The sequence below is a fragment of the Phoxinus phoxinus genome (genome assembly GCF_949152265.1).
Source record: "Phoxinus phoxinus genome assembly, chromosome: 23".
Taxonomy (NCBI): Eukaryota; Metazoa; Chordata; class Actinopteri; order Cypriniformes; family Leuciscidae; genus Phoxinus; species Phoxinus phoxinus.
In genome coordinates this window covers 26131849-26146316 of record NC_136898.1, presented here as the reverse complement: position 1 = coordinate 26146316, position 14468 = coordinate 26131849, and the positions used below count along the sequence as shown (strand labels likewise).

Genomic DNA, 14468 nt, shown 5'->3' with positions numbered 1-14468 from the left:
CGTTTGAATATACGTGCGCAGGTTTGTAATTCTCTACAAACCAAGCCTTAACAAACTACTTGTCTGGCCTTAAAATTTTGATACAGAGTTTTATCACTTCGGGTAGATACGCAAAACCGAAATTTTCCCACAGCGCTTTATCTGTAGAGTGGTAACGGGATCCTCCATAGGGAGAGGCTAGTCGGCACTTCAGCGCTGCGTAGTCATCGGGTCCAGGCGAAGGTCCTTCCTCAGATCTGGATACGGCCTGGATCCGGCAGGCCGAGGGTCGAGGTTTGGTGAACACGACGGCGGCGCAGAGAAATCGCGTTTAATATATACACGTTATAGAAGTCTATAATGTGTTATGTGAATGCTAGGCCAAAGAGATGTGTCTTTAATCTAGCTTTGAACTGACAGAGTGTGTCTGCTTCCCGGACAATGGAAGGAAGACTGTTCCAGAGTTTTGGTGCTAAATAGGAAAAGGATCTACCGCCAGCAGTCGATTTCAGCAGTCAGCAGCAGACAAAAGTACTGCGGAGCTAAACCATTTAGTGCTTTGTAAGTAATCAGCAATATTAAAAAAATTATACGATGTTTAATAGGGAGCCAATGCGGTGTTGACTAGGACTGTGTATTGAAAAGGAACTTACGATACAATACATATCACTATACATGGGTCACGATATGATATATCACGATATATCATGCTACGATACATTTTGCAATACTTCTTAATCAAAAACGTTAAAAAAATTAAATAATGGAGCTGAAAATACAACTTAATGTGTACCACCTGATATGTGTATCACATTATATTGAGAACTGAGCAGACAAATAAAAACATCCATTCCAATTTATTAGTAAGGGTATTTGCATTGCACAATGTCACTGAACAGTGAACGCACTGACATGAGTGCATATTGTGTCACTGAACACCAAACTAAAGATGTAGATGCCACAAAAATCATATAAAAATAAAGTGCATTAAGTAAACATTCATAAAACTGAAATAGACTGTATGCTCTACTATATTGTAAATAAAAAACATACTGTAGTAAACTCAAAAGTTGTTTTCAAGTATAACTCATAAATGATTAAATTTTAAGTATCCAATGTGAGTAACTTTACCGGTCCTGAGACACTTTAGGCCTGTCTGAAGTGAACACATAACAAACTACAAGGATACAATAGCATTTGTCTTTAGATTTTTGTTTAGGAACAGAAAAAATTTGGAATCACATTTTAGTACACCTTAAAATACAGGCAAAATATGCATTTTAACCTTATATACGTAGAAAAAGGTGAAGGATGTCATTGGTCATAGACCAGAACAATCTTTTTTTATTCTGCCATTGTTTTTATCAAAAAGTGCAAACGTGCAACATGAGGTAGGCCGGTATGAATTAGGTTAAATATTACACAAATTAAAATAAAATATTTAATGAACACAGGAGATAAAGAAAATGAAAGTATTTTGTTACATGGAAAATAAGGTAATTACAAACTCAAACATGTGACAACACTGTAATGTTTTCAAACAAATCTTTTGAAGCCTCAGCTAGTACTAACGACTTCTTTACGTTTTTTTTTTGTTGTTGTTTTTTTTTTTTTTTCAAACCTGCAACACAAGCTAGGCCTGGCTATACCTAAATTAAATATTATGTAAAATTAAATAAAATACTGTATTTAACGTACACAGGAGATAAAGAAAACTACTACATGAAAAATAAGGTCATTAATACAAACTTACTTATCAAACTTCAAGCCTCAGCCACCAAGTATCAACTTGAACTTCACATCCACTTCTTCACAAGTTCTGTGCCAGGAACACCAGCCTGTTGACCATATCTGGCTTCAGTGCCGCCCTGCTACATGTGACGACATTGCCCCCAGTGCTGAATGCCCTCTCAGAGGGCGAACTTGTGGCAGGGATGCATAAGTACTTCTTTGCCAGACAACTCACACGTGGGAAATTAGATCCATGAAATCGCCACCACTCCAAAGGATCAGTCTCACCGTCTGGTGCCGTTGCCAGAATGTAGCCGTTTAGCTCTTGCTCCATGATCTGCTTCTGTGAACATGAGGCAGAGGCACTGCTGGTCTTCTTAAAGAAGCTTCCAAGGCTCTTCTTAGGCTTCGGGCTGATGGTAGTGGATCTGCTGGAGCCGTGGATGCTTCTCTCTCCCTCTCAGCTTGATCCTCTGCAAGAGATGATGATTCTACCAGGCCAGTGTTCTCCGTCTCTGAGGCAGCTCTTACCTTAATGTCCTCACGCTTCTCAGTGGATATGTACTGTACATGGTCTTAAGGTCAAGGAAGGTAGCCATGGTGAGTAGCTCATCTATTGCTGGGTCAGTATACTTGTCATTCAAGTAATCGAGAACCTTAGTCTTGATCTCCTCGGTTCGGTATCACCCTCTTTTGGATTGAAAACCTCTGTATTTAACAGATGGATGACAGGCTTCAAATAGGACACACTCACGTATGCTTCTCCTGACAGGCCATCGGTAAACTCCTGGAGTGGCTTTAGTGCTGCGGTGACTGACTCCAGGACGATGATGTCTTGCCACGTAGGTACAAGGTGCCGTGTCTTTTTGTCTGCTGCCAGGACTGGTGTAATGGCTTTCTCCTGCTCCAGGACTCTTTGAATCCTCTGCAAACGAGACCCACAGCTGGGGATCCTGTGATGAGCTTGTGTGGGGGCAGGCCTCTTTCCATCTGTGCACTCATCAGGGCCTTCTGCTTTTTACAGCTATAAGAAAACGTGCCCACTATCTTCTTGCACACCCCTGTGGCCCGAGAAATCCGGCTTTCATTTTGGACACTCCTCTCTGAAAATTGCACATAAGTAATACAAATAATAGGGTGAAAAATAATTACAATAGAATGACAATAAAAATCTCAGTAATTACAACCAATTTAATTTACAACATGAACACTGAACATTTAGACTGTATGCAGACTGTAATGCACATACATAGATTCACATTCAACTATTAGTTATGATACAAGAGAGTTATCACGTATGAAAAATAATGTCACTAATGTTTAAACAACTTCAACTGTCAGCATTTACACTGCCCTCACTTTTACTACTTGTACTTTACTCATTTATTTTTTCCAATTTTTTATGTATATATTTGTATTAGTGCTGTCAATCGATTAAAAAAATAACTAATTAATCAACCGTTTTCTGTAATGTATCGTGATTAAAACAGAGTATTTCATATTTTTATAATGTAACAATTTCAATTGAAATTCAGAATAATTTGTAATTGCATCTTTTTTTATGAATGAAGACCATTATCACTGAAACTAATACGTATGTCTCTATGAATTTTTAAACAAATTAATGATATACATTCAACATTACAGTATTGTATTGATACCGGTCTAACAGGTAGGACATATCGGCTATAATAAAGTTATCAAACACTTTATTTATGCACTTCACTGCATAAACTATAAATGAAACTGATTAATCCTAAAGTGTGTGTGTGATACTGGAGCACGTCAGTGTGTGTCAGACAGGAGTAGCTACAGGACACTCACAGACAGTGCGTTCTCTTGTGTCTTGACGTGCTTGAATTGTTTAAAGCATTTGCATGAATAAGAGCGCGATCATATAATGTAAGCCAAAGGATGACAGAAAAAAACAGATGCCGTGTTCATTATTTTTACCGCGTTAAACTGACAATCATCGCATACGTCAACGCGCTAATATTCGCAGCACTTATTTATAATTATTATTATATTATATTGTTCTTATCTTATTTAATATTTTTTTCTCCCTTTACCCGTTTTTACACATTAATACACCAATACACCTTCCTTGTAGCTTACATGTATACCCACAGTAGCCTACTATATGATTCAATAAATATGATTCTGATTTCTAGATGAATGCTCAGAATAGAAGATTTTAACTGAGCTATATTTTTTCTTTATAATAGCCTAAGCATCATAAATGTAGAAACTTACCAATGGCAGTGTGCCGCCTGTGTCCGAAACACCCAAGTTGTGTCCAGTTGTTCAGCTGCAGTGCTTTGATCATGTTTGTAGTCCAGGCATTTTAGGAAAAAAGGGTTAACAAATTGCAACAGAATCAAACTCAACTGATTGTGTACCCTCCATATGTCCTGAGTAAGGAAAAAAAAAGCCCAGAAGAATCCCATTAGGGGAAAGTCCAGAAAAAGACCCAAATATATCCTATTCATACGCCTATTCATTATTTTTCTCACATGAATAAGGTAAAAAATATAACCTTTAGACATCACCATCAAAATTGCTGAGTTGATTACTTATATCAAGACAAACAAAAAATGTATTACAAGTTTTTTTTAATTGTTTGTTAACATGGACAAACGGAGCATAATCTAATTATGTATGTGCTAATTTGCATAAATACCACAACAGATCTAAACATTGGGTACACTCAATGTAAAGAACACTCTCTTTGAGGGGACACTCGTGGCCGGGATACACGGGTATCTTTTTGCAAGGTGACAAGAGTGGATACCAGCTCTGGTGTGGTTTCAGTGTGGTCCAGTGGAATGGCTCCAGTAAGTGGCATGGGAGCTGCCTCCTCGTCTCTCCTCAGCCTGGTCATGTGTGGTTTTCCTGAGTGAGGGTCTCACTGCACCATATGTTTGTCCAAGTAGGTCAGTAGACTGAAAGAATACCTTGGTCTCATGATGCACAGGACCTTGAATGCCTCTTTGGCACCTCATCTGCATCGGTCTCTCCTGTCTCTACTTCAGTCTCTCTGCTAAAAAACAGCAAAACCACATCAAATTAGCTTTTGATTCTATGGGAATTAGTGAATCAGTAAATATAGTTATAGTATATAATATACACAGTTCCAGAAACAAAATGAAAAGTCTTTTTTTAACATATAATATGCTTTTAAAATATTTACATGTTACTACAGTATGTATTTCATGCTTTTTAAACTATAACTATAATTGGTTGTATTGATTGTTTCTATATGAAAATGTGAATGGATTTTTTTTTATCTCGCACTAATGACAAAGCAGTCTAAAAATGTTTATTGGCGGCAAAGCTTACCTGGCTCCTTGCAGCTTCTGCAATGACTCTACATAGATGTCCTGCCGTTTGTCCTCGGACAGGACGGGCAAAGCCTTAAATCTTGGATCCATAGGCAAGGACAAACAAAGAATCTCCTTCTGCTCTTCATCCAAGTACCTCTTGATCCAGGCAAAGGGCAGATTTGATTTCTTTTGTCATGGTGGAATCACTGGGGCTCTCTTGTAGGTCATGCATCAGCTGGGCATGGAGTGGTGCCACACCTGATAGTGTTGATAGCTACCTTCATGGGTTTCATAGTCAAGTCAAGTCAAGTCAAGAATATTTGTATAGCGCTTTTCACAATACAGATTGTATCAAAGCAGCTTCACAGTATTAAATTAAAATAATAATAAAACGTCCATGTTTGGTAATGCTAATCAATAGTATTATTCATTGATTAATTAAATTGAATATCCCCAACTGAGCAAGCCAAAGGCAACAGTGGCAAGGAAACGAAAAACTCTATCAGGTGACCTAATGGAGAAAAAAAAAAAACCTTGGGAGAACCCAGGCTCATAGCATTGATAATTTCTTCAGCAGATGTTATGTCCGACTCACTGAGGGTGCAGACTTCCTTCTCAGTCTTCCTCACTTTACCTGAGAGGGCGGCTGCACAATGGCTGGCTGCTGCTCCAGAAATGGCTAAAATACATATTGTCAAATGCACTACTCCATCTGGTAACCACATCAGTCATCAGTTTGTGTTCGGGCAGCTGTAGTAGCTTTTGCCGCAGTACATGGCTGGCTGTAGTGCTGCGTCTAAAAAAACTGGTTATGCGTCTCACTCTTCCCAGCAAGGGTGTGACTGATGGGAGCTTCAGTGTGCGCTGTGAAGCTAAATTAATAGCTTTTAAAAGCGAAACATTCTACATGTTTGACGCGTTGTCTGTTACGACGGCTGGGTCCTTCCCTTTTATGTCCAATTCCTCGAGTGCAGTTTTCAGTAACTCCACAATGTTACTGCCAGTATAGCTCGCATGCATTGCTCGTGTCTGCGAAACATGTTCTCAGTTCCCACTCGTCTGAAATGTGGTTTGAAGTAATCGTTCCATACGACTCGGTGGCTCTAGAGATCCATGCATCGCATATCAGGGCCACACACACGTATCTTTACCTCTTCGTAAAGCATGGGCAAGTCCGTTATGTGTCTGCGAGTCGTGATCACACAGTGAGCGGCTCCATAGCGGCCCTATGAGTGTTCACCATCTGCCTGAAGCCGGGGTTTTCAACCACACTATATGGCCGCAAATCCTTGCAAATTAAATGCACCACCGGCACAGCTTGTTGGAGGTATTATGCAGTGTAGTTAGCCTTGAATCAACAAGTTTTAGCTGAGTTGTTTTTGCAGCCATTTTTATCTGTGTGGTGTCTAGTTAGGTGATACCGCAAGTTGGTAGTGTTAACTGAAAATGTTAGTGTAGCCTGGCAAAGGTTACAAACGGCATGTTTCATCTAACTCGTTACTCCCTGACCTGTCACCTACACGTCGGCTCTGAAAGCTGGAGATGCTCTTTTATTTTCCGCCATACTCGCTCCTGCTTACTTCTGAGATATTGGCAATATATGACGGGCAACTGTTCTGAGTCAGCAATATCTAAAGGAGCGGAGGAAGAGGTTGTTTGACACACACAGAGGGATTTGACGAAAAAAACTATCGATACTAGAGGTTGGAATATCGATACACTATCGTGAAAAAAGAAAGATTGCGATAGTTAGCTGTATCGATATTTTTGCACAGCCCTAGTGTTGACAGAACAGGGCTAATATGGTCATACTTCCTGGTTCTGGTAAGAACTCGAGCTGCTGCGTTTTGAACCAGCTGTAGTTTGTTTATTATGCGTGCAGGGGAACCACCCAGTAGAGCGTTACAATAATCTAGCCTTGAGGTCATGAACGCATTAACTAATTGTTCCGCATTTTTCATTGAAACCACATGTTGTAATTTAGATATATTTTTAATCAGCATAATAGTGAAAACTAACGCTACGCTTCCTAATGATATCTCCCAAGGGTAGCATGTACAGAGTGAACAGAAACGGTCCTAGTACTGAGCCTTGTGGTACTCCACACTGAACTTATTATGATATGACATCTCTTCATTTACTGCTACAAACTTATAATGGTCAGATAAGTATGATTTAAACTATGCTAATGCAATTCCACTAATGACAACATAATGTTTCACACTTTTGGTATCCATGCACGTGTAACAGTATATTGAGTCCGTACAGCTCTTAAAGTGAGCCTATAGTCCTGCTGCTGTCTGTTTTTATACGTTAATAAAAACAAAAGACAGAAAATAATAATAATAATATTCGCTCACTGCTCTTCACTGAATAACCGTAATAAGGGTTATTCTATATTCATACAGTGAAGACTATACAGTAATATTTTACATTTGATTACTATTTTTGTACCTAAATATCTAGTTTAGACCTCCATGAAAAACCTGAAAAGAACTGTTAATTTAATTTTGATATGTTTGTTCTGTTGTATATATTCGTGCTATTGCTCATAATTTGATTATTTGTTCTTATTTTATTACTGACTGCCTGTAGCAATATTTAAAATTTAAATTAGTTAAGCTAATAGTTTTTGGTGTCATAACCTAATTTAATAAGGTTACATGGATTTAAAAAAACGAATACAATCACTAGGCCTATTTCAGCTCCTGGCATGGGGGAAAAACAATATTCTTCCTCATCTGATATTGCATAATAAGTATATTTTTAAAAAAAACTCATAGGGGCATATTTTGTGAATTATGTATCAGAAATGTGCTTTTATTGCAATATTTGTTGACTAAGTTTGGTTGAGTGGTCTGTTATACTTTATAATAAGTTGTATTTCCCCCATGCAATGATCTGCAGCTTCAGCTGCTCCAGTTTAAGAAGCTGCTAAATGTTAAAAATAATAGGCAATAAATAATAAAAAGCACTAGTTTGTCATAAACATCAGTATGCTTATATCAATCTGCTTAAACAGTGGAATGTTATTGATTCGATGCACTGTACTGTACATTGAGATGTTTGATATGTACGTAAATCAACAATGATCAAACTAATAAAAATTGGGTTTGATATTTTTTTAAATATAATTGTTGATAATTATGCACCCATACTATTTATAATGACTCATTATAATCTTTCCATCAACACAACACTTTTCAGGATATTAAATCAACGCCACAAATTTCATAGTGCCAAATACAGTTAATGCCCATTTTAAACATTTATTAATATAGACGTTATCTTGTCGAGAAACTCCATCCACCATTATGAGAAATTTTAATATGGACCTGCCATTCAATCTCTTGCTTTGAGATTTATTATATTTTAATGACCATCGAATAGTAGATCTGATGACACATTGAAGTGACACTGAAAGCTGATTGGCCTTAATACCTCTGACAATGACTGGTTACACATGCAAAAGGAACTTTTCATTTAGCCTTTCTTATGTCTTTAAAGGCCACATTTTGGACAGAATCAAACAGCATTTACTAGGTAAGGTGCAATAGGTGATCTGGGAAATGCTAACTTTAGCCTGTTAGCAGTGAAAGCATAAGATCCCACCCTTCCAGCAAATCGCCGTCCGAAGCCACACCTTCTCCAAAACACATGAACACTCACAGACCAAAAGCGAGACAACCAGAGACAACGTTGTTGGATTACATCATGTCATTCACCGGTGAGAAAACGCTACAGTACAGTGAGGGGAGAAACAGAAGCGTTTGCTTGCATACACAAGTATGTGATTGTGAAATGACTGCAGTTCAGAAGTATTTCGGCTTTATTCATATGCGATTGCCGGACATAGCGGCAACACAGTGTCTCACTGAATTATCTGCATAGGGCAAAGTAAGCGGTACATAGAATTGTACTGTCAAACCTAAAATGCATAAACTTGCCACTTGTTGTCAGTTCAAAAGAAGATTGTTGCTGTTTGCCCGCCATTCTAGCTCTGTCTGCACTGCGTACGTGAACGCGCGCATGACGTATGATGTCTGCGTGAACAGACTGCGCAGTGGTATGCAAACACGCATTGACTGACAGGGAACACGTGGTATCATTTCATTCAGACCGAATGTAATGATTGAACGAACATTTTATGGTCCTATGCCTTCCACTGATGATACAAATATATGCAGACCGCTTAACATAGTAATTGCAATAAGAATATGAGGAGACTTTCAACCAGCATAACAAAAAATGTTTATGTAGATCCCAAGAAAATCACCTATTGCACCTTTAATATCTATTCTTATTGGTCAGTTTAATAATGAGTGGAGGCTGTCTTGTTGTCATCCTCTTCTATTTGTGCAGTCAATGAATTAATCTTAGACTACCAAGCATGATAGGTATATACTTTTCTTTATATGCATCTGAGTTATGCACATTAGTAGATAAAACGTAACTTTTTCAGCTTCGTTGTTCATTTTGAATACATTTTAAGAAGGCTCTCTTCCTCCCTTGCCTCTTCTGTAAACAGTGTTTTACAGATATAGATTGCACAGAGGCAGTATTGTTCACTTCTTACGATCATCTTTCACCATCAAATCTAACATCATTATGGCTATGTCAACCATGCCCACTTATTTTCATGTGAGCACAGAGCAGTCCTAATCTCCTGAACTATCAGATGAGCTCATTATGGCCCTTGCTGTGGGAGGTGGTGGGCAATAATGGAGGTTTCCTGCCCCATATCTGAGGAGCCTGCGTATGGGGACCTTACCTCATGGCAGTGGTGGGGAACAGTGGAGGAAGGAGAAACTTCATGCCCACAACCCTTGTCTCTAGTGTTGCATCTGAGAATGTTCAGTCTCCACACTCAGGATTCTCAGATGCAACACTGAGGACCACGAAGCAGTGGAGGCAGAAGAAGACACAGGGGGCACCTGTGCCTGCTGGGTCCCAACAAAGAGGAAAACTCAGGATACCTGAACATCTGATTAAACATCTGCAAAAGGCCTATTTTGCACAGGGAGCACCAGTGCCTGCTGGGTCCCAATAAAGAGGAAAACTTAGGATACCTGAACATCTGATTAAACATCTGCAAAAGGCATATTTTGCACAGGGAGCACCAGTGCCTGCTGGGTCCCAATAAAGAGGAAAACTTAGGATACTGTTATGTGGAAAGATTAGACCCAAAAGCGAAGATGCAAATAACAGTCTCTTTTAATGATGACAGAGAGAACAGTCCAAACAAAGTAAATCCTTTCTTCAGGAAAAAACAACAGAAATCCAGTCGTCAGTGACGATGCTCAAAAACAAAAGGCAGAAAGTCTCTTTGTCAAAAGGGGAACCGCAAACAGTCCGAGAAAGGGATCCGGCGGGCTCTTATCCACTGATCTCTTGAGCGGTAACGGGTTGGTGAGATGCACGCTCAGAATGCTGTTCAGCAACGGGCAGGCTGGACAGAGTGTAGAGCATATGATTAATATAAGCAAACGGAGACAGACCTGAACCAGGCTAGATGTATGACGGTCACAGACAAGACAGGACAGGACAGGAACAGCAGGTAATAGCAATCACACGCATACGTCTGGGTACGAAATAATCTGGCAAACAGCAGAGAAAAGGGGAAGCTAGAAGTAGCAACCATAATTAGAAGGAAGAGAGAGCAGGTGTGAGAGAGTGAGCTTGATAATGAGTAGCGATTAGAAACAGCTGAGGATGAGTGAAGGTGCGTGAAGTCTGTGTGTGTGTGCGTAATAGAGTGTGTGCGAGTACAACCAGAAGAGGGAGACAGAGAAGGCTACCAGACTCATGACAGTACCCCCCCCTCAACGAGCGCCTCCTGGCGCTCCCAAGGGAGGGGCCTGGTGGGCACGGAGGAAGTCATCAATGAGCGAGCGGTCCAGGATGTCCCGGGAAGGAATCCAGCTTCTCTCCTCAGGACCATACCCCTCCCAGTCTACCAGGAATTGATGTCCGCGACCCCGACGACGCATATCAAGGAGCTTGTGAACGGTGTAAATAGGGGCTCCCTCGATACGAACAGGGAGGGGAGGGGGGGTACGAGGAGGAGCGCGCACGACAGGTTTGATGCAAGAGACATGAAAAACAGGATGGATACGACGGAGATTGGGGGGGAGTCTCAATTTGACGGCGACAGGACTGATGACCTTGGAAATTTGATAAGGTCCGATGAAACGAGGAGTTAGTTTGCGGGAAGTGACCTGGAGAGGCAGGTTGAGGGTGGAAAGCCACACTCTCTGGCCACAAATGTATCTAGGACTCTTGACACGACGTTTGTTAGCGGTTCTTTGAGTACGTGCCCTCGAACGACAAAGAGCCGACCTAACCCGTCTCCAAGTTCGCTTACAACGCTGGATGAAGGACTTTACTGACGGAACATTGGATTCAGCATCCTGAGAGGAAAACAGAGGAGGCTGATACCCTAAGCAACAATGAAACGGGGAAAGACCGGTAGCGGACGTAGGCAGAGAATTATGGGCATATTCGGCCCAGGGCAGCTGTTCAGCCCAAGACGAGGGATTACGAAAAGCCAAGGTACGCAGGAGTCGACCGACGATCTGATTGGTGCGTTCAGCCTGCCCGTTAGTCTGGGGATGAAAACCAGACGAGAGGCTGACAGACGCACCGATCAGACGACAAAACTCCCTCCAGAACTGTGACGTGAACTGAGGCCCCCTATCTGAAACGACGTCTGAGGGGAGACCGTGAATCTTGAAAACGTGAGCGACCATTATCTGGGCCGTCTCTCTGGCAGAGGGAAGTTTAGCGAGAGGAATAAAGTGCGCGGACTTAGAAAAGCGATCCACCACAGTCAGGATGACGGTATTACCGGCCGACGAAGGGAGACCAGTAATAAAGTCCAGAGCGACATGAGACCAAGGACGAGACGGGACAGGGAGAGGTCTAAGAAGACCAGCCGGCGGAGAGTTACTTGACTTAGTTTGAGCACAAACCGTGCATGAGGCGATAAAGCGCCGTGCATCTCGTTCGAGAGTGGGCCACCAAAATCGTTGACGAATGGCAGAGAGAGTGCCCCTAACGCCGGGATGGACAGTCAATTTAGAGGAGTGAGCCCACTGAAGCACCGCTAAGCGCGCCGTAACGGGTACAAAGAGGAGATTCCTAGGAACATTGCGTGGAACGACGGAGCGGGACAGAGCGCGTTTAACTAATCTCTCGATTCCCCAGATAGCTGCACCAATTACTCGACCTGACGAAATGACCCCTTCAGGGGTTGGAGAAACGTCTGTGGAATCAAAGAGGCGAGAGAGAGCGTCGGGTTTAATGTTCTTAGAGCCTGGACGAAACGAAATAGTGAAATCGAAACGACCGAAAAACAAAGCCCAACGCGCTTGACGTGCATTTAGTCGTTTGGCGGAGCGGATGTACTCTAGGTTCTTATGGTCCGTCCAGACAACAAATGGAACGGTAGACCCCTCTAACCACTGTCGCCACTCCCCCAAAGCCAAACGGATGGCGAGCAGTTCACGATTACCGACATCGTAATTGCGTTCCGCGGGCGAGAGACGGTGGGAAAAATAAGCGCAAGGGTGAACCTTATCGTCAGAAAATGAGCGCTGGGACAGGATGGCTCCGACGCCCACCTCAGACGCGTCAACCTCGACTATAAATTGCCTCGTAATATCTGGCGTCACGAGAATGGGAGCGGAGGTAAACAAAGACTTTAAACGATCAAAAGCCTCTTGGGCAGACCTTGACCATTTAAAGCACGACTTGACTGACGTGAGGGCGGTAAGGGGCGCAGCTACTTGACTAAAGTTACGTATGAAACGGCGATAGAAATTTGAAAAACCAAGAAATCGCTGAAGCGCCACACGAGAGTCAGGAACTGGCCAATCAGTGACCGCCTGAACCTTAGTGGGGTCCATACTGATGCCCTCAGCCGAAATTACAGAACCGAGAAAAGTAACAGTCCGTGCGTGAAAAGAACATTTCTCAGCCTTAACAAAAAGACGATTCTCTAGGAGGCGCTGAAGGACTCGGCGTACGTGTTGTACGTGAACCTGGAGAGAGGGAGAGAAGATCAATATGTCGTCAAGATAAACAAAGACGAAAATATTGAGCATATCTCTGAGGACGTCATTGATTAAAGCTTGAAAAACAGCGGGAGCGTTGACCAGCCCGAACGGAAGAACCCGATATTCGAAGTGACCTAACGGAGTGTTAAACGCAGTCTTCCACTCGTCCCCCTCCTTAATGCGGAGAAGGTGGTACGCATTGCGCAGATCCAGTTTAGTGAAAATCTTTGCCCCTTGTAACAATTCAAAGGCAGATGACATAAGCGGTAAGGGATAGCGATTCTTCACGGTTATGTCATTGAGCCCCCTGTAATCTATACACGGGCGCAAAGAGCCGTCCTTTTTCTTAACAAAGAAAAACCCTGCGCCAGCCGGAGAAGAGGAAGCAACTATAGTACCGGCGCGGAGAGACTCTGAGAGATATTTCTCTAACGCATCACGCTCGGGAGCAGACAAGGAGAAAAGCCTCCCGCGGGGCGGAATAGTACCGGGACGGAGATCAATACTGCAATCGTAGGGACGGTGAGGAGGAAGAGAAGTGGCCCGAGAACGGCTGAAAACCGCCCGCAAATCATGATATTCCTCCGGAACCCCCGTCAAATCACCTGGCTCCTCCTGAAACACAGAGACAGTGGACACAGAAGGATTAGCAGACAATAAACATTCGACATGACAAGACAGATTCCAAGAGAGAATACTATTATTAGACCAGTTAATATGGGGGTTATGTTTAACTAGCCAGGGGTGTCCTAATACTACTGGGGAATAGGGAGAGTGAAAAACTAAAAAAGAAAGAGTTTCGTGGTGGTTGCCTGACACAGTGAGAGATAGGGGAATGGACCGCAAATGAACCTTAGGAAGGGAACTACCATCTAGGGCAAAAAGGGGAGTGGTCTCCTCACATCTCCTCAGGGGAATACCTTGTTTGCGTGCCCAAGTCTCGTCAAGGAAATTCCCTTCGGCACCAGAGTCTATCAATGCATTACAAGAAACGGAGGAACCAGACCAGTGCAGGTTAATGGGAATAATGGTGCATGATTTAGACGGAGAGATCAGAGAAGTAGCGCTCGCCAGTAGTCCCTCCTCTACTGGAGAGCGTTGGCTTTTACTGGGCAAGTGGATACGTAATGGTTGGCCGCCCCGCAATACATGCACAGCCGATTGTTGACACGGCGTTCCCTCTCCTTGGTGGAAATGCGAAGACCCCCAAGTTGCATAGGCTCCGGCTCAGAGTTGGCTGAAAAGGTAGCGGAGACGGTTGGAACGGCTGGTTGAGAGGCGTAATCCATTCCTCTGGTGCGACGGCGGAGATCAAACCGCTTCTCTACACGGATAGCCAGGTCGATCAGAGGATCAAGACGGGTGGGTAGTTCGCGAG

General features: G+C 42.4%; 1 long non-coding RNA gene across 1 annotated transcript; it reads right to left on the bottom strand.

Annotated features, from left to right (window-relative positions):
- Nucleotides 1-1623: 1623 nt before the first annotated feature.
- On the bottom strand, nucleotides 1624-7472 carry LOC306991959. The gene is made up of 3 exons (XR_013796198.1): nucleotides 5050-7472; nucleotides 3964-4750; nucleotides 1624-2813 (listed from the first exon to the last, which is right to left on the bottom strand). It is a non-coding gene; the product is annotated as an uncharacterized lncRNA (long non-coding RNA).
- Nucleotides 7473-14468: the final 6996 nt, after the last annotated feature.